Genomic DNA, 23,146 nt, shown 5'->3' on the forward strand with positions numbered 1-23,146 from the left:
ATTATCATTCATTTAGAGCAGGGGTGCCCAAACCCCGGCCCTGGGGCCGCATGCGGCCCTCGAGGCCTCTCAATGCGGCCCTCAGGGAGCCCCCAGTCTCTAATGAGCCTCTGGCCCCCCAGAGATTTGTTGGAGCCCGCACTGGTCCGACACAACTGCTCTCAGCGTGAGGGCGACTGTTTGACCTCTCATGTGACCTGTGGGATGAGGGCTTCCTCCACTGTTTCACCTTTGTGATGCTTTGTGCAAGGCCTTTTATACGCCTTGAGCTATTGCAAGACCTTCATTCATTCATATAAGTTCCATCTCCAATATATTCATTTATGTAAACGTATTCAAATTTTAAATGTAAATTAATTCTTTTTCCCCCCCGGCCCCAGATACAGTGTCAGAGAGATAATGTGGCCCTCCTGCCAAAAACTTTGGACACCCCTGATTTAGAGCAGTGGTTCTCAAACGTTTTAGCACCTGGCCCAAGTTTAGAATGACAATCTGTCGGAAGTGACATAATTAACCTGGAAGTGATGTCACTGTCAGAAGTGACATAATAAAGCAGGAAATTTTTTAACACCTACAAATATGACGAAATCAAATTAATTAAGTAAATCAAACATTTACAATAAGTATAAGTTTAAAAATTCATTTAAGATGAAGAACCCTTGCAAGCAGTTGCTGACCTGTTTAAAAAAATTTCCCAAACATCCCAAAGGCTGCAATCCTATCCAGGAGGATTTACCCAGGAGGAAGCCACATTGTAGTTGGCAACCTTCAGTCTCGAAAGACTATGGTATCGCGCTCTGAAAGGTGGTTCTGGAACAGCGTCTAGTGTGGCTGAAAAGGCCGATTCGGGAGTGACAATCCCTTCCACATCGGGAGCAAGTGCAGTCTGTCCCTGGTCTGTCTCCCTGGCTATGGGCCTTCCTTCTTTGCCTCTTAGCCTCAGACTGTTGGCCAAGTATCTCTTCAAACTGGGAAAGGCCATGCTGCACAGCCTGCCTCCAAGCGGGCCGCTCAGAGGCCAGGGTTTCCCACCTGTTGAGGTCCACTCCTAAGGCCTTCAGATCCCTCTTGCAGATGTCCTTGTATCGCAGCTGTGGTCTACCTGTAGGGCGCTTTCCTTGCACGAGTTCTCCATAGAGGAGATCCTTTGGGATCCGGCCATCATCCATTCTCACAACATGACCGACCCAACGCAGGCATCTCTGTTTCAGCAGTGCATACATGCTAGGGATTCCAGCTCGTTCCAGGACTGTGTTGTTTGGAACTTTGTCCTGCCAGGTGATGCCGAGAATGCGTTGGAGGCAGCGCATGTGGAAAGCGTTCAGTTTCCTCTCCTGTTGTGAGCGAAGAGTCCATGACTCGCTGCAGTACAGAAGTGTACTCAGGACGCAAGCTCTGTAGACCTGGATCTTGGTATGTTCCGTCAGCTTCTTATTGGACCAGACTCTCTTTGTGAGTCTGGAAAACGTGGTAGCTGCTTTACCGATGCGTTTGTTTAGCTTGGTATCGAGAGAAAGAGTGTCGGAGGATTTACCCAGGAGGAAGCCACATTGACTATCATATTTAAAAGCATATACATAGTAGCCTGTTAAAAGGACAGAACTGTAACATTTCACCAAATGCAGTCACATACCATGATAGCATCAAGACTAATATATTAAAAATAAAATACACAATGAAATGAATAGGAACCCACCAGAATTGCCTCATGGCTCACTTAGTGGATCCTGACCCACAGTTTGAGAAACTATCATTTAGAACAGTGTTTCTCAAACTAGGTGGGTCACGAGCCAATTTCAGGTGGGTCCCCATTCATTTGAATATTTTATTTATATTAGACTTGATGGTATGTGACTGCATTTGGGGAAATGTGACAAACCTGTACTTTTAAAAAGTTACTGTGTATATTCTTTTAAAAATGATAGTAAATGGTACTTACTCCTGAGTAAGCATCGGTAGGATTGCAGCCTAGGATTGTTAGACATTTTTCTGCTTGATGATGTCATTTCCGGTCATGACATCACTTCCGGTGGGTCCTGACAGATTCTCATTCTAAAAAGTGGGTCCTGGTGCTAAATGTGTGAGAACCTCTGATTTAGAAGATTTGTTTTCTGCTTTTCCAACATGTGACCTTCAAAGTAACTAACAATTCAGTTTTAAACAATATAAAACAACACGTCGGACAATGTGCAGAATAAGGCCACAATCCTAACCAACTTTCCAGCAGTGACATAAGGGCAATGCAACTCCAAGGTAAGTAAACAAATATTGCCCTACCTTGAGGAGGCCTCCATGACTGCCCCCCAACTGCAGGATGCAGCACATGCCCCTCTGCCACAGCTATGTCAGTGCTGGAAAGTTGGTTAGGATTACGCCCTAAATTATGTAGGAGAGCAGTACTAAGTGTCAGATAAAACACATAAAGCAGATACCATCGTTGTTGTCAGAGACTCATGAGAATAGAACTAGGAGTTTGGCCTGGCCATATGGGCTGCCTTCCCTTTCAGAAGTGGTATTTTCATGGGCTGTGACTGACTGATGGGAACCTTTCATTCAAAATGGATCCCATTTTGTGTCACTTGCTGTGTAGGAGAGTGGTCCAGCACAGCAAGCGGAAGCGGAAGATCCACTGTTATGCAAGCGGAAGATCCACTGTTATGATAGCATGTGAGCTTGGGATGATGCAAGCCCATGATGTTCTTGTCTGTGGAGTATCTGGGAGTAGCCATTTCTGAGTTTTTGCTTGGTGTTATCCATTCTTTTGATTTCTGAATTGTGTTTGTATTTTTTTTTTTAATGTATGTTTTTGAAAAGAAAGACGATTTTTAAAAAATGTCAGATTTCATTTCAAAAAGCCACATCAGGAGATAACCACTTTCTATCTCCTTATGAAATTAATGCCAGAAGTTTTCATATCAGGCATCCAATACCTATCCCACTGATAAGAAAATGCTCTTAAATGTGTGTGTATATGCGGTGATGCATCTTGAAGGCACATGCTCTGAAGGGAGATGGATATGTACTGGGTTTCACTTGACCTTTAAATTACCTTGCTCTTATCTTGTTTTATCAGCAGCCCTTTAGAGAAAGCGTTCTTGACTTGGAATTAATAGTTTCCTTCAATGCAGGAGTGCGACACAGGCCTTTTGAATACCACAGCCTGAGCATGTCTTTCTTATGGACAGATATCACCTTACAAGAGAACAGATAAACCACTAGGAGTGTCTGTTTTTAATTCCTTTTTGCCAGCCCGGCATTAGTGAAGGGGTTGTTGCCAGCACACTGGCTAAAGAACAGGAGAACCTGCCCAAATCTTGTCCTAATCTCATTTCTGTCATTGATGAGAAGAAACAAGAAGAGAAACAATAAATCTGTGTTTGTTTTGTGAAAGAGACTCTGCTTTACAACTCAGAGAAAGAGAGTGGTGTGGAGGAAAAGGGGAAGCGGTGTTATCCTACGTTGCTGTGATGGAAATCAATCAAGTTGCAAGGCACGTGAAAGGTTGTCATACCTGCAGGGATTGTTGGGAAAAGATACTGGAATTTTCTGTTGTTGCGGTTGTCAATGCTGCTTTCTTTGGTGCCTTACAAGAGATGCACAACTTCTCTAAACCCTTGGTGGTGAGCTGAGGAGTGGTTTGAGTTTGCAGGAGTTTAAGTGGCTCCAATGTTCTTCTGGTTGATTCCAAGGTATGTTCTGTTACATTTTGTTACATTCGCCAGGAATCCAGTAAGGTAATTTAGCATTATGAGGACACTTTGTGGTAGTGAACTTTGTATCTCACTAGCATTGTGAACTTGTGTTTCTCATATCCAAGCCTATCATTTTAGCCCTTGCAACATGAGATCCATGAGCACAGCTCACTACAGGCTTCATAAACTTCAATTCAAAAATGCACACAGGCTAATTCAGCACCTGTAATTCCAACTGTTGCTTTCAGACAGCACCGTTCAGTTGTGCTTTCATAATGGGAATGCAGAAGGCAGGCAAATAATGTTTCTGGGCTTATCTTACCAGGTACTCATTCATATTCTCTTGTAGAGAGAGAGAGAGAGAACCTTTAGTTGAAAAACGGTATATAAATACTGTTAATAATAATAATAATAATAATAATAATAATAATAGAATCGCAGCTGCCTGTATAGGAAGTCGCCTTGGAGTCAAAATTCCTTCTTCGCTCAGATCAGAAGGAAACGTTTTGCCTTTATTGCCAAGGGCAACATATCTTTGTGGATCTTACAAAGTGGTGTAGATAACATGGGATCATGTTGTCTGTTCATGCGCCTTCGGCTTTGGGTGCCTTTGTCCAGTTATTTGTCCCCTGGACATATCAGTCTGGTGAACCTCTATCATAGGACATGTTCAGCATCTTTCCCTTGAATGTCAGTGCAATTTGACCTAGAGATACAGCACAGTGGCTAGACCAGTTTGAGACTTCTTCCCTGGTGCTTCACATTTCAGGGACTTTTTTCCCAGTTCAGAGTCTTGAGATCTTGTCCCTGACAGTTGGGCAATCTGGTTCAGGAAAAAGTATCGTTTCAGCTCTCTCTCATGTTTGTATTAGTGAAATTTTCACCCCCAAATTTGAAAATTTTCTGCTGCTGTACTTTTTTTTTAACAGAATGGATCAAAATAATGGAGAAATACTCCTTGTCATATGCGAATTTGTATTTTTTTAGAGACCTACTTCAGTCTCTAATTTAATGACAAATTGCCGTAATTTGTCAAGGAATGAAGCATTAATAACAGAGGGAATAGCTGTGGGTGGGGGAAGGTGGTTTATGGAACCAAACTCCAGGAAATTGTGAATAAACAATAAAGCAAAAATGTGTTTCTTTGAACAGGGAAGAAACCTATTTCTTCTCATAGAAATGTATTTTTTCTCATAGAAAGTTTTAGAAATCTGCACAATTGCATCCATTTCCACAGCACTAGAATCATGTAGTCTTGTCCAAAGGTGAGACTATCTACTCATTAGTCCCTCTCCCCTACAAATTAACCTATTCAACCCAGCAAGCATCTGCCACAAACAAAATTCCCTGCAGAAAAATATCTGCAGAGCAAATTGCTCCAAAAGACTCAAGCAAAAGAGTCAAGCCATGCTTTTCAGGGACAGTCAACACAAACCAAAAGAAGACTTTGCTTGGCAGAGTCTCAAGTCAATTTTAGTTGCAGGGGAGATCTTTTCTTATGCCAAATATAACTAGAACTTTGTTGTGAGCAAAAGTTGCAACAATTGTGTGTGTTTTTTCTTCAGTATAATGGGAAATACATGATAAAAATAAGTTAGAAATCAAAATACAGGTTACCAATCGAAGCCATTTAAAGACTTTTAAAAAATGAGAATGAAAGTTTTATTTGAAGTCTCCTCCCAAATGGCTAACTGTCAAGGGAGGAGCTGAGCAGTCTTAGAGAGCAACCACTGGCCTGTTCAAGTCATCCGGGGGTTGGAGAGTCGAGATGGAAGGGACAGAACTTGGAGTAGTCTGTGAACAAATCATGGAGCTGAATCACTAAGGGCGCAATCCTAACCCCTTATGTCAGTGCTTTCCAGCAGTGACATAAGGGCAATGCAGCTCCGAGGTAAGGGAACAAACATTCCCTTATTTGAGGAGGCCTCTTTGAATGACACCTAACTGCAGGATGTAGCACAGGTTCCATTGGCACCGCTATGCCAGTGCTGGAAAGTACTGACATAAGGGGTTAGAATTGCACCCTAAATTGAGTTACTGAGCGGAAACAACATAAGATGAAGCCTTAATCTGTGAATACCACTTGTTCTGTTGGAAACATTATATTGCCTCACTTAAGGCACAATCCTATGCATGTCTACTCAGAAACAAGTCCTATTATGTCCAATATGTCTTACTCCCAGGGAAGTATGCATAGGATTGCAGCCATAATCTTCCACCATTCATTCTCAATGGCCCAAGATGTTGAAATACCAACTGGGCATTAGGTTTGAGAAACAGAGAGGGAAGTGTCTGTAATCCCTCAAAACTCTTTGAGGGAAACGCAAACGCAAAGCGTAGAATCTCTGGCAAGCTAGGGACTGTTAGCAGCCAAGTGAGCCAGCAGGAGGCATCCCAGAATCACTGGACAGGAGCCCCAAGACCACCACAATCTTAGATGTATCTTATCTGAAACTATCAAGATGGCCCACAGTATAGGGTGTGTGTTGCAAGGACAAAAGGGGGTAGTGTCTCTCTGTACTGAGATGCTCAAATGCAGCCACATGCAGAACTTTTTCCCCACAGGACTTAAATGACAAACATAGACTTTCATGGACCAAAGTAAAGGGCTGTGTTCAGGGACATCACTATGGTGACCTGCTCCCAGTATCTTGGATGAGGAAAAGACAGCTCTTTTCCAGGTAAGTCAGAGACTGCAGCAGTTGACTTCATCACTCACTGAGACCTGAATCTGCATTCATTTTAGATCATTCATAGCCCACCTTCTGCCACTAAGAGTCTCCAGAGCAGCTAGCAATGTACAGTTGTTCAAAAACCAGACATTAACATTGATTTTTCTTCAAAGTTTCTAATTTTTGAATGTTAGATATTAAATGGCGATGGCAGTTCCTTCTGACATCAAGCAGATGACATTGAAGAATCCTCTCCATTGAAGAATCCTCTCCACACTTGGGAAGGGGCTCATTGAAGGCAAAACTAGATGTGATGTAGGAATCCTGTGCTAGGCATTTCCAGCATCTTTTTCTTTTTCAAAAAGGGAGGTGATTAGGTTTGAGGCCACAGCATGCAGAGGACTTACCCTCACAGTGACTCCCTAACTTCAACTGTAGCCAAAGCTGCTATCAGTCAGGCACAACTTTGAGTTGAAAATTCTCTGATTCAAGCAGACTGTCTGACACTGACATTGCACCCAACTTGTTCTTCTTGGTCCACCATCTCCCTGATTCAGGTGACGGTTAGCCAGTTTCCAAACAAATATCAAGCATTTGTGGTACTCTTGACGTGCACGTCTGGCATACGCTGGCCCATCAAATTGTATGTGCACCTGGTCTGTAGAAGCAGTGAGTTGACAAGAAATGCAGGTGCCCTGGAGAATAATCAAATGTGTTTTGAAAGTCAGGAAGGGGGAGAGCAGGGCACCTCCACTGCCCTCTCTAAATGGCACATCTGCATCAACAGTTCATTGTAAGTGCATCTTTAGGCTAAAGGTATACTATCATGCAATGTTACATGTTGCCCTTGGCTGTACTGCAGTGGTTGAGCACCTGTGACATCTGCCACAATCTCAGCTTGATGATCAATTCACAGTGTGCTTCACAGACGAGTCACTGAACAATTATTAATTGCACCCAATTTCTGGCTCTGCTGATAGGAAGGAAAGGTCAGGAGGCATGTGACAGTGTCTGAGTTTTAGTCTTTAGAAGTGAGGAAGGCATTGGGTGAAGGGCAGGGAATGGGGAGAGGGGATGGAAGCACTTGCTGAGAGAAGAAAAGACAAGAAAGAGCTGAAATGTTTGTCAATCAAAGCAAGATCAGTGGAGTGTGTATAGAAGGGGGGAGAGCAGGAACCCCCAATCTTCATTAATGAACTAATTCATGCTGAGGGAAATAGAACAAATGCACAAACCTTTAGAGTTGGAGAAAGTCATATTGTGCTGGATGTGCCTTTTTGATGAGTAAGGAAAAGGGAAAAAACCAATTTAGCTACGTGGAAGAGGATGGAGATATCCTGCAAGGATTTCCCCCGTAATTTCTAATTTGTCGACATGGTAGTTATCCCATTGAGAAGCCTGACAAAGGAGTTGACAGATTCCAGTGATATTAGTCTGTCACAACAAAGACTCTTTGCCATCAGGCTCTTAGTTTAGGCTGCAATCCTATCCTCACTTCCCTGGGAGTAAGTCGCATTGAACACAATAGGACTTACTTCTGAGTAGACCTGCTCAGGATTGTGCTCTTTGTAAAATAATTATTTTACTAAACAGGCTAATCCAAATAGGTTTGGCTGCTGTCAAAAACAGCTGCCATGCATCTCTCTCCCCTCTCGCCCATGTAGACCTTTACCCCATGTTTATGACATTGCAACAGTCTGTGTTTTTACCTCATCACTGTTTTTGGCAGCCAGTGATGTGGAGCAGGAAAATGGAAATGTAGAATATTACAACGTGATGTCACAGCACAAGCTAAGTTAGGATGGACATTACGGAGAAGGGGGGAGAAATAGATGAATGGGAGCCAATTTTGTCAGCAGCAGGGTGATGACATTAACACCGAGTTTGTCTCCTAGATTAGGTGTTTTTCCTATTCTCTGTAAGTTCTGACACAAATGTAAAGAGTGTTCAACCTAAAACTTGGGGAGAAAGGCTACAGACACTAGAAACCTTTCCTGTTGCCAAGTACCATTTTAATATGATAACATGCCGAAAAGGCTGTATCCAGTGGTGATGTGGGAGACTTTGGAAGGGAAAGAGGATTTAAATCCCCTTATCCCTCTGTCAGCCTGCCACTCTGCAAAAAGTCTTCTCAGACCCATGCCAGATTTTGCTGGAGCAAGTCCAAGGAGAGAAAGGGCATAGGGAGGCTGTTGCCAGAGGGGCATGTGCCATCACCTCTGGACCCACCCCTCCTTTGTCCCTGCTCCTTTGCCCCTCTGCCCTCCCCTGCTCCTTCCTGCCTCCCCACCTGGATTACCTGCTCCAGCAGGTGGCCAGCAGTCCAGCGTCACACATGGGAAGGCTACAGCTTTCCCACTGAAACTCTGGCAGTGCACTACTCTGTGTACTGCTGGAGGCCAGTTTACTAGCTGCTTTTCAGCAGCCAGTGCTGGCGAAACGCAGGTCCTCTCATGTGGGCAACCCAAAAGAATTGGACTGAAAGTCACTCATTGATCAAAGTTATCACAAATCTCCGTGAAAGATAGAAACTTCAACTCTGCATATACTGAACATCTGAAAACTATGACAAATACTATTTTACATCCATGAGGTAACTTGACATGAAACCTATTGTAGTCTCTCTGGAGGGATACTGTAACAGCTGTGCTGTCACTTTATGGAAAAGGTGATGCAAGAACTGAAAGCCAGAAGCAAAAGAAGGAGAAGGTTGGGAGTGGATGTATGTGGGAGGTCCATCTTGCTGCACACACGAACTGTCTTTGATTGGGGATGGACAATTTGCGATGGTAGTCAGGAACACATCTATGCTTGCAGAATAGAAGCTTCAATTGCTAGTAATGCAATATATTGTAAATTAGGCCACAGATAACCTAATTTTATGATACGCTGGTGACATGCTGTACAGTTAAAATTTAAAGAATGTGACTTAATTTGGTTGGTGTGGTGTACTGGTTAGAGCATAGAGGAGGATTGGGAGACCTGAATTCAAATTTCCACTCAGCCACAGAGCCTACCTGGTGGCCTTGGGCCAGCCACAATCTGCTTCACAGGGTTGTTACACGAACAAAATGAGGATGCTATTCTGAGCTCCACTGAGAAAGAGCAGGATAAAAAAAATAAATTGAAAGATGAATAAAAGCAGAGGGAGAGAGAGAGAGAATTTGAGGAGTGGTGGATGATAAATTTATTAAGGGCAGCCAATAGTCAAATGCAGCCAGAATATGAAAGAATAGCAGATAGGTACAGTTGGGCTGGCCATGTTTTCACAAGAGAAACTGTTCAAAGGATGTTTCAATGCATACCTGAAAGGCTGGCTTTTTGGAACATGAATTCACTTTTCCTGCATGGGCCAGAAACCTGAACAGTCACTGGCAAGTAAGAGAAGGCACTAGCTGTTGTTTAGAGAGGAACAAAACACTGTTTGCCAAGTATAAGAGCGTGAGAAGGTGAAGGAAGGAGCAGAGAACATGGTGACAACAATGGAGGGTCTGGTCAAGATGGCAGGGAAAGTGATGTTGAAATTGGCAGGATGCAAAGGGGAGGCCAACAGAGAAATCTTCTAAACTGACAAGAGAAATAAAACAAGGTCAGTCAAAGATGGAGGGGTAACCTTTGTGATTCTACAAGTAAACAGAGTAGAGAGGAAGGAAGACCAAGGGCAGGGAATATTCTGAGTATTTACTTACTTACTTACAAATTTACCTGCTTTATCTCCTGGGCATTCAAAGTGGCTTCCAATTAAAAAAATATAAGCATTATAACATTTTTTTATATTAATATTTTTTTAAACAACTCCTAAAATCCAGTAGCAACTTAGGGCCCAATCCTATCCAATTTTCCAGTGCTGGTTTAGCCATGCCAAAGGGGCACACGCTGCATCCTGTGGTGGGGAGGCAGTCACGGAGGCGTCCTCAAGGTAAGGGAACATTTGTTCCCTTACCTTGGGGCTGCACTGCAGCTGCACTAGTACTGGAATGTTGGATAGGATTGGGCCCTAAATCTCATGAAGAGCCCAGAGCAATAAAAAGCAGAAAAAAACCACAGAAGACAATTAAAAATGCACTATAAAACTAGACTGCATACCCCCCCCCCCCAAGCAGTATTTAAAAAACTCAAAGGGCTAGAGTAAAAAGACATGTTTTTAGTCCCTGCCAGAAAACTTCTAAGGTGGAGCAGTTCATAAACTAAGGGAGGGAATTCCACAGAGTTGGTGCCATTATGGATAAGGCCCTACTGCTTGCCATCACCCCTCTCCTCAGCATGGGCAGCACTTCTCCGATGACCGGAGAGGATGACCAGATGAATGACCTCTCTGGTGACCAGAGAGGATGAGCCAGATTATATGAAGAACATAGTCTCTCAAATATCCTGACCCCAAGCTTTATATCTTTATAGCTCTATGGGTCAAAATCAGCATCTTGAACATGGCCCAGAAATGAATGTACAGCCAGTGCAACCAAACCCTAAAGAGTCAAACCACCAACCTCCAGCAAGCATATGGGCTGCTACATTCTGCACTAATTGCAGTTTTTGAACTGTCTTCAAGGGCAGCCCCATGTAGAGCATATTAAAATAGTCTAGTCTTGAAATCACTGTGGCATGGATCACCATGGCTAGGTCCTCATAGTCGAAGTACGGCCACAGCTGGCTGTAAGCTGGGCAAAGGTACCCCTGGACTCAGCCACCACCTGGGAATCCAGGAACAACAGTGAATCCAGGCGAACCCCAAGTTGCAGACCTGCTCCTTCAGCAGTGCAACTGCATTCAGAGCAGGACGGTACTCTAGTACCTGCATTGTGAATTTCCGAACCAGGAGAACTGCTGTCTTGTCTGGATTGAATCTCAGTTTACTAGACCTCATCCAGGTCCCCAACTGTCTCCAGACAGAGCTCTAAGGCCTCAACAACCACCCTGGAATATGGTGGAGATGACAGTTAGGGCTGGGTGTCATCAGCATACTGATGGCATCTACATGAAACTACTGGGAACATCTACATGATGTTCCCATGCATCTACATGAAACATCTACATCTACATGCATCTACAGGAAACATCTACATGAAACTGCTGGGAAAGGTTATCCAGGGATTTGGAGTGAGGTGCCATCAGTATGCTGATGACACCTCACTCCAAATCCCTGGATGACCTTTCCCAGCAGTTTCATGTAGATGTTAAATAGTATGTGGGACAAGACTGAGCCCTGGGTATCCCACACCTAGAGGACCAGGGTGTTGAACAGGCTCCCCCCAGCATCCCCAGTGCCTCCAACCCCCAACTCAGCTAATCAACCCAGAAGGACACCATGGTCAATAGTGCTGAAAGCTGCCATGAGGTTGAAGAGGACCAACAGGGATGCACTCCCCCTGTCCAATTCCCAGTGTGGTCATACAGCAAGGCAATCAAAGCTGCTTCCATCCTAAAGCCCAGCCTGAAACCAGACTGAAATGAATCCAGATAATCCGCTTCATCTAAGATCCCCTGGAATTGAGATACCACCACCCACTCAATCACCTGCCTAGAAATGGGAGGTTAGAAACTGGCCGATAATTATCTAACACAGTGGAGTCTAGGGAGGTCTTTTTCAGAAGGGGTTGAGACACCATCTGCTTCAGGGCCAGTGGCAGGAATCACTCCAAGAGAGTCTCTCCACATCCTTCAGGTTGTACAAGCTGAAAAGAATCCCACAAAACTGGGCAAGCAGACACCAAGGGGACATCATCAGACATTGTCACTGTGACTTCCAAGTTGTGACTAATATGAGCGACTTTATACCGTTTGATCAACCAGATCAATTTTTATGACACAAGGCAGTCCACCCACAAAGATTATTCAAGAGGAATGATAGAGAGGGGCTCCTTTCAAATTTAACATCTCAGCCCCCTCTCACAGCTGCCTGGGCTCTAAAGGCAGTCCCCTTCACCCTCGTCACACAGGGGCACAGATTTACAACCACCTCTCACCCCCTTCTCACAGGGTTCAGGGTTCACACACTCCCACCACCAATCACCTCACCTTGTTGAAGTTGAAGCAGCATGACGGCACCAGCTCACCCAGGCAAACCAAAGGTAGCCTTAGCAAATCTGGCCAAGAAAAGCTCACTAGCCTCACCTAGGTACGTGTGCAATGTGCAAGCGGCTCTGGCACATCCCCAGCCATGCTGCCTTTGCTGGACACCAAGAATGACAGCTTACTAACCCCTCCCCCCGCACGCTCCCTGCAAAAGTGATCAAGGAAAATAACCTATAATAAACCTACCCCACAGGAAACAGATTGGGGTATGTGAAAAAAAACCCCAGCTAAAAGCCAATCAAGCTGAAGGTAAAAATTCATACCCAGCACCGAAGTGACCAGCTATTCATTAGTCTGCAAAATAGGTCGGGAGGGTGATCGCTTGTCGGAACCCAACTGAGAAGCAAGCAGGGCAAGTGTGCTTTTATATGCTTGCTTGCCCCGTCCAATGGGCCAGCGATACCTGGAAGCCCAGGATGTGAAGCCATGTGCTTGTGTGCCTGGGTGGGCGGGTCAAAGGGCGGTAATGCGCAAAAGAGCACATCGCTGTCATTCTTCTTTCAGTTGACACAGAATATAGGGGTATTTAGTGATGTGAACCTTTTTAACTGGTATGACTCAGACACAGGTTTGATGAGAATTAGCCCGAGGTTACTGCTTTGGTTGGAGTCAGATAACTATTTTCAAGAGGGTGAAAGAGACCTGAAGGAGGTTTCAGTTTTCTAGCAGCAGCCTTCAGCTTCTGTTTTTGAATGGGGATCTGTTTGTTTAAAAGTAGAAAAGAGGCCTGCGACTGGTGAAAAATTTTAAAACGTTTTGCATTTAAAGAATGAAGGTTTGATTTAGTTGTAGTGAGTTGGAGCAGAGGGATGGAGGTCTGTTAACGCCCTCTCTATGTTATTCTGAGGAAACCAGTGTCTTCTGTGTCCAACCAGGAGAACAGCCACAGCATGTAAGTGGCACAAAGAAGGACAAGAAAACCCTTTTCTCAAGGGAGCATTGGCATGCAGTCGCCTATGAGGAAGAAATCCCCAAATATAGTATTAGTTTACCAGAAGTGTTTTCTGTTTCCTCAGCCATAGCCAGGCTGGAGGGCTTGTTTCAGAAGAGGCTCTTTGTTGTTTTTCTTTTAAGCAGCGGGGTGTATGTGAGAGAGGCAGGAGACCTGGTGAAGAGGTGGAGATGGAAATGCTGTGAGGGAGAGGAAAAGGAATGAGGGAGAGCACAGCAGATGCCACAGGCTGTAAAAGAGCAAGTTCTTTTCCAGAGATCCATCTCTAAACAGTGTCACGCGTGCACTCTGGTGGACGTTTACTCTGCATGTACCTTCCTCCTGTACATGATCCTTCACACAGATAAATAATACTAGCCTGAAGAGAAAACTTGGAGCATGGCTTTGATATGTAATGGAATGGTTTATCCCTCCTAGCTTCTGAAACAGCCTTTTTAATCACTGTCAGAACAGAAGGTCCCTCTTACGCAAGTACAGCCAGCCTGTAGATGTAATTGGGCATCAGCTGACTGTAACACATTCCCTGCTTCTGTGTGTATCTTTTTCCATCAGAATACACAGTTGAGGACTGATGCCGATGAAAGACGCTTTGAACTGCACAAGTTTGCAATGGTGCATTGGCAGGAGGTTTCTCTGCATGATGATTCACAGCAAGAGAACAGCAGGAGCAGTAGGAGCTGCTGTGTGGAAGCAGCTACCATGGTGAACAGTTTAAAGGGGCTTCCACATCATCTCTGCATGTGTCAGGCCGGAGTCTGACAACCTGATTTGTTCTGCAAGCTTTGCTGTCAAAGAAAAATGTGGATCTTCCCCCCCCCCCAACTGATATCACTACCTGATCGTGTATTGCAGCATTACTTCTTCCTTGGAGGGGACAGTTAATAGTAGTTGTAAATTACCCAAAGCATTCTGGGAAATCACAAGTAAAGGATACCTGCAGGAATGCAACTCTGGTTCTTCCGTGTTTCCAGGGCAGTCACGTCTGGTCCTTCTCATATTGGAACCAAATGGCAAGATACAGTTTGCTCTCTGAGCTGCTGAAAGGTTGTGTTGGAAAAACTGATAGAGTAGTTAGAATTGATCAGAGTCATTTGCATACACAGTTCCACACTGAAGTTCCCCACATGTGTCTTACCTGATGCTACAAAAGTAGTCCACAGTTACTGAATTAAAACCTTATTCTATGCTATAGTATGATGATGAGCCCAAGATAGGTGGAGAATTTTTCCTTCTAAAATTATGGGATCTCTTGAGGATGTCTGTATATGTTTTGCAGGTGGATCTTTTGATAACAATGGATAGTTCTTAATTCTCTCTCTCTTTCTGTACGTTGATGGGTCTTTATGATACAGATGCAAAATTGAACCATCTTGCTATATGGAACATACTATTGCTTAGATTCAGGTGCTTAGATACTATTATCTCTGCACCTTTTGTTGTGCTTTTCAGGTACAGTAGAATGCTAACTCCCTTCTCCCATTCTCCCAATGTACACAAGTTTTGTTCCTGTCTATCTACTAGCAGTGGTAGAAAGAGAGAGTCTGTTATACTCAGTCTTCTTGGTGACACTTTGCCTGCGTAGGGAGACACTAACATGCAGCAATATTTATCTTCTGAATCTTGGATGCTTGCCTGTTATGCTGGGGTGGAAGAACTGCTTGGCTTTTGCTGTCTTCCCCAAGGGATGTTGTGACATCCATAATGCGTGGGGGTTATGCAAGATGCTGTTTTTTTTTCTGTATTCGTGCTTCTATATGCTTTGCAAAGATTGCCTGTACTGCCTTGATTTGAGTTCTTTGACTATGCTAGCCACTGATGTTCTTTGGGGTAGATTACAGTGTTTTATTTCAGGTAGGTCCATGACAGACATTGCGAACAGGGTTGTATATAGGCAGGAATGTGTGTGTGTGTGTGTGTGTGTGTGTGTGTGTGTGTGTGTGTGTGTGTGTGTGTGTGTGATATTCAAGTTCCCAAGAAGCATTGTTCTCTATTTTCCACCTTTAGTAGAACTAGGAGTGGTTGGCCTTCTGTTAAACATTACAAGGCTCATAAATTTCGTTTTGGAGGAACAACACCTGCATTTAGTAATATGTTTCTATGCAGGATTTGTGGTGAGGGGGCAGCTAGTGCTTTTATTTTTTTAAAGCAAGCATGGCAATTTGTGTTGTAAAGCATCAATGTCTGCAAGAGAGTGGAGGTAATATGCAGCAATAATGACTTAGCTCTACTAACCGACTACACTGATCCAAATTCTACTATCACCTAATAAATGAACACAGTGATTTCGTCCCACTTTCTCCCCCTGCCTGCCTCCATTTTCTTTCATTAGTATGAGTCTCCTTATTTGTTTAATCAATGTTTGCTCCTAAGTTGTATCTCACTGCAGCACTGAGCTCTTTGCAGCCAATATTTTCAGAGTGCTCAAAGAGGGAGAGATGCATTTCCCTCTGATCATAGCTTCATTGAAACAAAATAGTTTAATGTTTATTGCAAACTGGTTTGTAAGGAAAAAAAATTGCATTCCTAGCCCTGCTTCATTTAACGTGGTTGATAATCAGCAACTGGTTGATAATCAGGTTGAATGCCACAACTATCTTTCCCTACTGAATTTGTTTCACTGTTTGTGTTTTGTTTCCTTAGGTGTGGGTGGTTTGTTAAAAGCTCAACTCTGCAGAGTGGAAGGAGAGAAACTGAAAATGGAGATGCTGTACCCTGTACATGAACATGTCCTGAGGCGATGTGGCCAAACAACAAAAGTGTAGAAGCTAAGGACAAAATGAAGTAGGTTATTGACATTTTATAGAGTCGGATATCCAGAAGGCATTTGTGATCTTTTCTCTATTAGGCCAACCTTCAGAGAGTTAGCATTTCTTTGGTGAAGAGCATTGTTAACTTGTTGGGAGAGAATGGTTTAAAAAGTCAGAGCACCTCAACTGTAACAAGATGATAATAGAACGTAATCACAGGTTGTGACTAATTATTTGCGTGGGTTCCGTTCCAAGCACTCACGTGGATAAAAAAAAACGCACTATGGCAAATCAATTTCAAAAACAAAGTTTCTTTGCTCCAGTGATTTAAAAACAGCCTTGCTGACATTTTGACTCTAAGATAAGTCATTAAGAAGACAATCCATCAGCACTTCACTCAGCCCCTCCCTTCACCAATGCAAAATGATCAACTTTCTTTCACTGGGGAAGGGGGGAAGGGAGGGGAAGGGGGAAGGGAGGGACCCACAGGAGAGAGAAGGATTGATGGATTGTTAACCTGCTTCCCTCTCTCTTTCTCTTTAAGGAGGCTGTTAAAGGACTGTTCAGTTTTTAAAACTGATTTTAAAGGGATGCATTTTTCCCCTTCTCCAGGGATCAGCACATTCCTTCTCATTTGCAGGGGCCGTTCGTGTTGAGTCAAATCCGTGTATAAAAATCCGTGTATAAATAGGCTGGACCTGTAATGCAATATCCCCCTTTCATATGAAAAAGAGACAAGCAAGTCTAGGGGACCTTCACCAGCTGCTGGATTTAAGGCTCTCCCTTTAAACAACTGAAATAAATGAGATGTTTAACATTGTTGTCATTGTTCAGATGTGATGGTGTGGAATGTTCATGAGCATTCTAAGTGTTCAGGAAGCAAAGAGACCTCATTACACAGTCCTTTCATACTTCCAATCAGCATATTTAGAGTTCTAAAAAGGTAGGTTTCACCATTTCCCCTGCTTCTATCTGTACATGCATGTTGCCAAAATCAGGATTCTCATTTGTATTAGTTATTATGGGCAGCGTTTATTTTAAATGAAATAATCTGGTGAAGAAGACCGTAAACTTCCCGATATTATATCAAAAAACAAACACATGCCTGAAAATGTTGGCTGGTGATGAATGTTGCAAAGTAAGCACACTGTCACCTGCAGGACAGTAGGGGGCAGTGTATTATCCAGAAAGCAGGTAACTCAGAGCCTTCCTGTCTTAGGGCCCAATCCTATCCAACTTTCTAGCACAGGTATATCTGCAATTCAACCCCAAAGAAAGGGAATAAATGTTCCTATACCTTGAGGAGGCCTCTGTGACTGCCTCTCCACTACAGGATGGAGCACATGTCCCATTGGCTTTGATCAGTTGCATGGAGTCTATCATACACCCATACAGAAGGAGTAGTTTCAGATTCCCTGCTCCAAGCCTAGCACTTCTACAGCTAACAGAAATGTACATGCTAGTGAACTATAAGTTGATTCCTCCAACATAAGTATTTTTCTTTGAAACAGTTTTTTACTCTTCTGCTCCTATTTTACTGTTAGCAGCAAATTAGTAGGAGTTGCCAGGCAGTAGCTGAGAAAAGGGTTTTCCTCTATATGATTCCGCTTGATTTAGACTCATTCTTCTAACAGTAGTTTCAGCAGCACTGAAATGAATGAGTGGATCAGCCTTCAGAATATATTTATTAGTTGAAATTGTTTTTCAAAGGTTTGCAGTACAATTATTAGCTACTTTGTTACTGTGGTATCCATTTTATTTTACAAGGTATGGGTAGCCTAATCCTGAGCTGCCTGACGCACGGGGCTGCAGTGGCGCCAAAAATGGCTGCCACTACATCCAGCGCACCCCAGGCAGCCACTGCCACCTCCACAGAAGAAGGGGACTTTTGTCCCCTCCCCTGTGTAAGGCCAGTAGCCCCACAATTCCCAAGGGTCGGTGTAGATGTAAGAGCCTCCATGTCGAGGTGGTGGCCTGACATGGAGGCTCAGGATCTGGTGGAGCATAGCTCCCTCCTCCCTCCCACCCCACTTCCTCCCCGCCCTCTCCCTGCCTACCCCCGCCCCGGAACGCCTCCAACCTGCCTCCCTCCACACCCCCACCTACTTCTCTGCTGCCCAGTGGTCCATGCGACTGCTAAATGGCAGAGCTCCAGTGCTCCACAGGCACTGAGGGCAGCTAATGTGGCTTATAGCACATTTGCGACAGTGCATGCCGGCGCGCACTGCATAGGATCAGGCTCTTATTCATTATATGGTGGTTCAATCTGAATTTTCTTTCCATCACCAGTTGATTGAAATTGAACCACGCAATGAAGGTGAAATAAACTAATATTTAGCTTTTGTAAAAACAAAGATGTAGGAAATCCTCTAAGCGCATGGGTATCAACCTGTTCTACCTGATGCATTTTGATTAAAAACTTAATTTGGGGGCACTACAACATTTGCAAGACAATAAAATTAATATAATAAATTGTATGAAACTATTCATAAAACACATACTTCATTTTTAAATGTGTAATAACATAAATACAGTGAATTGGGATTATTTGATATTTGGGGCTCTGCCCTATGCATAGTTTGTAGTCTTGGACAAATGATTTGTCTTTCAGCCTTATTAGTTTTCTCTTTGTAAAATGAATGTTGTGTTGCAGCACGAAGTGTGAGATGAAGGGAGTTGACTTGCTCTCGGACCTCCCATCTGCCCTGTATTCAGTTTGTGTTCTTGGGAAAGTCACTTGCTTTCATTTCACTTAGCACACTGTTACCAACAGTGGGCAGGCTGGGAAGCTTTCGAGCAGTGACTATTTCTCTGTTGTTTTTGTCTTGGTATCTGATGTTCATGCTTCTAAATATGGGGCTTCTGTTTAGTTATTTTGTCTAAAAGGACTGCCTTTCAGGGTCAGAATGTGGGCAGAACAGGTAGGAGGAGCTTTGGGGTGAGAAGTTATGGCTTTGCAGAGTAGATGACATCTGTTATACACACAACCTTGTGAAGGCATAAGCTGCTTCCTGATATCAAATGCGGAAGTCACTGAACTCCCAAACACATTGCAAAAATGAGGCGACAGGAACATCATTCATAAGGCCTGCAAGTTTAAAACTGGATATCCATTTATTTGGAAGATTGTCCAAATTAGCATTGCGAAACCATAAAAAATGGGTCCTGTTTCCTTTGACTCTTAATTGTAAGGCAGACATGTGTGTATTGCCATTGCTTAGTTGCAGCCAAAGAGGCACACACTTTAAAAGCAAGATGCATGTTATGCAGCTGCTGGGGACATGCTCATCCACCTCCCTAAAACACTGCACTGGTAATGGACTCACTGATGTAGTCGTTAATAACCTGCATTCTGACCCCCCCCCCCCCAAGGAAGCCTGTATGAGCAGAGCGAAAGTGTTTCTGGTTACCTGTGCCAAATGAACTTCCATTCTGTTCTCACTTCATTCATAGGAAAAAGGCTGCTTGACAGACATACTTTGCAGTGTCCCTGTATGAAGAATATAGTGAATATTCATTGCAATTGGTTCCTGTAGATTTCTATAGCATATGGTTGGGGAGCCAGGGTATTTCATCCTGTGATGCCCTTCTTTTTTATTTTTGCCCCAATTATGGGGAGAGTGTGTAGCTTCATGATAGAACACTTACCTTGCATACAGAAGGTCCCAGGTTCAAATTCTGCTACCTCCAACTAGGGCTGGGAAAGTTCTCCATCTGAAACCGTGGAGAGCTGTTGCATGTAGAGTAGACAATACTGAACTAGACAAACTGCTGGTCTGACCCTGTTCAAGGCAGATCCATATGCATTAATGAGTAAGGTACTTTGAGACTTCTTTCCCATAGTGTAGAAGGATGTTTTCCTCAAACTATTATTATGATAATGATGATTGTTTGAAAAGAGAAGCACAAAAGGGAAAAAAAAACCCATTCTATTGAGCCTTATGACTTTAACTGTGTGGAAATGAGATTTATGGCCCTTTTGGCTTTCTGGAAGATTGATGAGCGAGCCAGCCTTTGAACTTGCTCTTTAAAACACAAGGCGATTGTAATAAATCCTCAGCAGATGACTGCCGCTTTCAGTGGCAAGGAGGGAGAAAGCCCCATTGATATGACTCTCATGGGAAAAGCAAGGTGCCCACTGAAACATTCAGAATGGCAGTGACTGTGAGGCCTCCTGTAAAGAAGTCACTACTCTTTCGACAGACGTTTTAACATCACGGTGTGCAGATGCTAAAGGTGCAATTTATATACTGGAGTGTTTGTGTATAGTGTGCAGGTGTATGGCTCACATGAGGTTTTCTCAATTCCATTCAAGAATTTGACTCTTACAATGAACCTTACTCCTGGGGCAATTCATGCCAATTCCTTAGTCTCTTTAATTGTCAAGATACGTTTGCTCATGTTTCAGAGTGATGTTACTCTCTGCTTGCGTTGCGTAATCTCTCTTTTGAGTGCTGCCGGCAACATGTAGCTACTTTTCTCAATTGTTTTATTTATATATGTAAAACATTTATATCCTGCCTTCTTGATCAAACTCTCCAAGGCCGAACTCCTACAAAATCCGGATTTGGTTCAATGGGGCCTGCACAACTACGGTGCCTTTAAATCCCCATACTACACTGATTCCATTTCTGTTTGGGGAAGTCAGGTGAACTTTGTATTAAAACCATTCTTAACAGGTGAGCAGATTTTGATTGTTTGTCCAAAGTTCATTTTCAATACTTATTTCAGGTTTTAGAATTCACGGCCAGAGTGGGAGAGAGGCAGAATGGATGCAAGTTAATAATGAAATTGTTGAACTATGTAGTACAGTAGAGTAGTCCTACTAAATGGTTTACAGTGCTAGAAGAAGATGAGGCCAATTATTGTTGCATGTCTTCGTCATCTATCCTCTTCTAATTCCTCATGGGTACTGGTTTGTTTTTAAAAACCTTCCTGATATAATTCTGTCACTTCACGCATGACACGTTACTTGACAGGCATATAGCCGAAGTACAAGGCTGCAAAGTCCTGTTGTTGCAGCATCAGAACTGTTGCAGTTCTGAAATTGTTTCTTGAAGAGGAAAGAAAGCAGGTTTCAGAATCTTGAGTAGCAAAAATGACAACTCTACTTATTCGTGAATGTTGGCTAGAATTCAGAAAAGCAGACAGTTGTCAATTTAATTTTAGATATGAAAACTGTCTCTATTAAAACATAAGCTGCAGACTTTGTGTCATAAACAGTCTCATGTTGGTTTTCAATAAGCAAAAGAACCATTTTCCTCAAAAGCGGTATGTTAATGAAAGATGGATCTGAAACACTTAAACGGTGTTCCTACTGGGAGAAATGTGACTCTGAAATGAAACAGCAGAAAGTGGCTCAGTGGAACACTTTTCACTGAAACTGAGCTTTAGTCGTTGCAGAACCCCCACTTCCATTTTCCTTCCTTTTCCAGCATCTCTGGTCTTGGAAGTACTGTTCCTGAAGTTCATCATTATATGACAGGCAACCCAATCCTATCCTGGCCTGCGCTATATCCAGCATAGGGTTTGGAGGTGGCTGCCACACAACTCGGGGTAAGGGGATATTCATCCCCTTAACCCAAGTAATGCCCTAGCCACCTCAATGGGGCTACTTGGATCTGCACCAGCTAAATCACTGGCGTAGATACAAGCAGACTGGTATAGCACCGGTCTGCTAGGGAGTTGGGTTAAGATCTGACCTAAGTGCTGGAGGCCAGGACCACCCCCCTCCCTGGCTTGGTCCACCCTCCCCACATCCAAAAACACCCCCATTTTGCCCTCCCACCACCTTTCCCAACTCCCCATTCTGGCCTCCCAAGGCTGGCTTGAACTTACCTTCCACTTGCTCAGATCTCATATCCGCTCACTCAGATCAGGTAAGGCACTGGAAGACTGGAACACATTCTTACGCTGGCCTCCCTGACTCTGAAGGAAGTGCCTTATGAAATGTTTGCAACACTCCCAGTGAGCCCTTTCGATTGAGGCTGCAGTCCTATACACTCCTGAAAATAAATGTCATAGAACACCGTGGAATTTACTTTTGAGTAAACCTGTATGGGATTGTGCTGTAAGGCTGAAATCCTATACAAACATATGTGGGAGTAATTCCCATTGAACTCAGTGAGTAAGTTGAGCTTACTTCTGAGCAGACATGCAAAGAATTACCCTGGTAAATACGAACTTCTCCAGTTAATAGTGGCATTGTGCATCAATTGCAATTTATCCCCCATTTCAAGTTCTTCTCTGACTTGAAATTAAACCAAGAGGATGATGGTGTTTCTTTAGAAATAGGCTTTAAAAAATGAGTTATTTCTCTTTGGAGGAAAACAGCTGGATTTGCCAAACTCAACTGCAAATATGAGCTGAAGAATGTCAGTGGTCACTACTTCTTGGAGGGAAGTATAGCCAAATTTGCATGCTCTAGGGCAGGGGTGCCCAAACCCTGGCCCTGGGGCCACTTGCGGCCCTCGAGGCCTCTCAATGTGGCCCTCAGGGAGCCCCTAGTCTAAAATGAGCCTCTGGCCTTCCGGAGATTTGTTGGAGCCCACACTGGCCCGACGCAACTGCTCTCAGTGTGAGGGCGACTGTTTGACCTCTTGCATGAGCTGTGGGATGAGGGCTCCCACCACTGCTTGCTGTTGCATGTCTGTGATGCAGTAGCAGCACCAAAGGAAAGGCCAGCCTTGCTTTGTGCAAGGCCTTTTACAGGCCTTGAGCTATTGCAAGACCTTCATTCATTCATATAAGTTCATCTTAATATATTCATGTATTTAAACTTATGTAAATTTATTCAAATTTTAAATGTAAATTAATTCTTCCCCCCCGCCCCCCCTAGCACCCAACACAGTGTCAGAGAGATGATGTGGCCCTCCTGCGAAAAACTTTGGACACCCCTGCTCTAGGGGAAGGGTAATGGTTTGGCGAAACACATGCTTGACTTACAAAAGATCCAAATTCCAAACTTCTACATCTCCGCATAGGACTCATCTGAAATCTTGGGAACCCACT

The sequence above is a fragment of the Tiliqua scincoides genome, chromosome 2, assembly GCF_035046505.1.
Source record: "Tiliqua scincoides isolate rTilSci1 chromosome 2, rTilSci1.hap2, whole genome shotgun sequence".
NCBI classification, from domain to species: Eukaryota; Metazoa; Chordata; class Lepidosauria; order Squamata; family Scincidae; genus Tiliqua; species Tiliqua scincoides.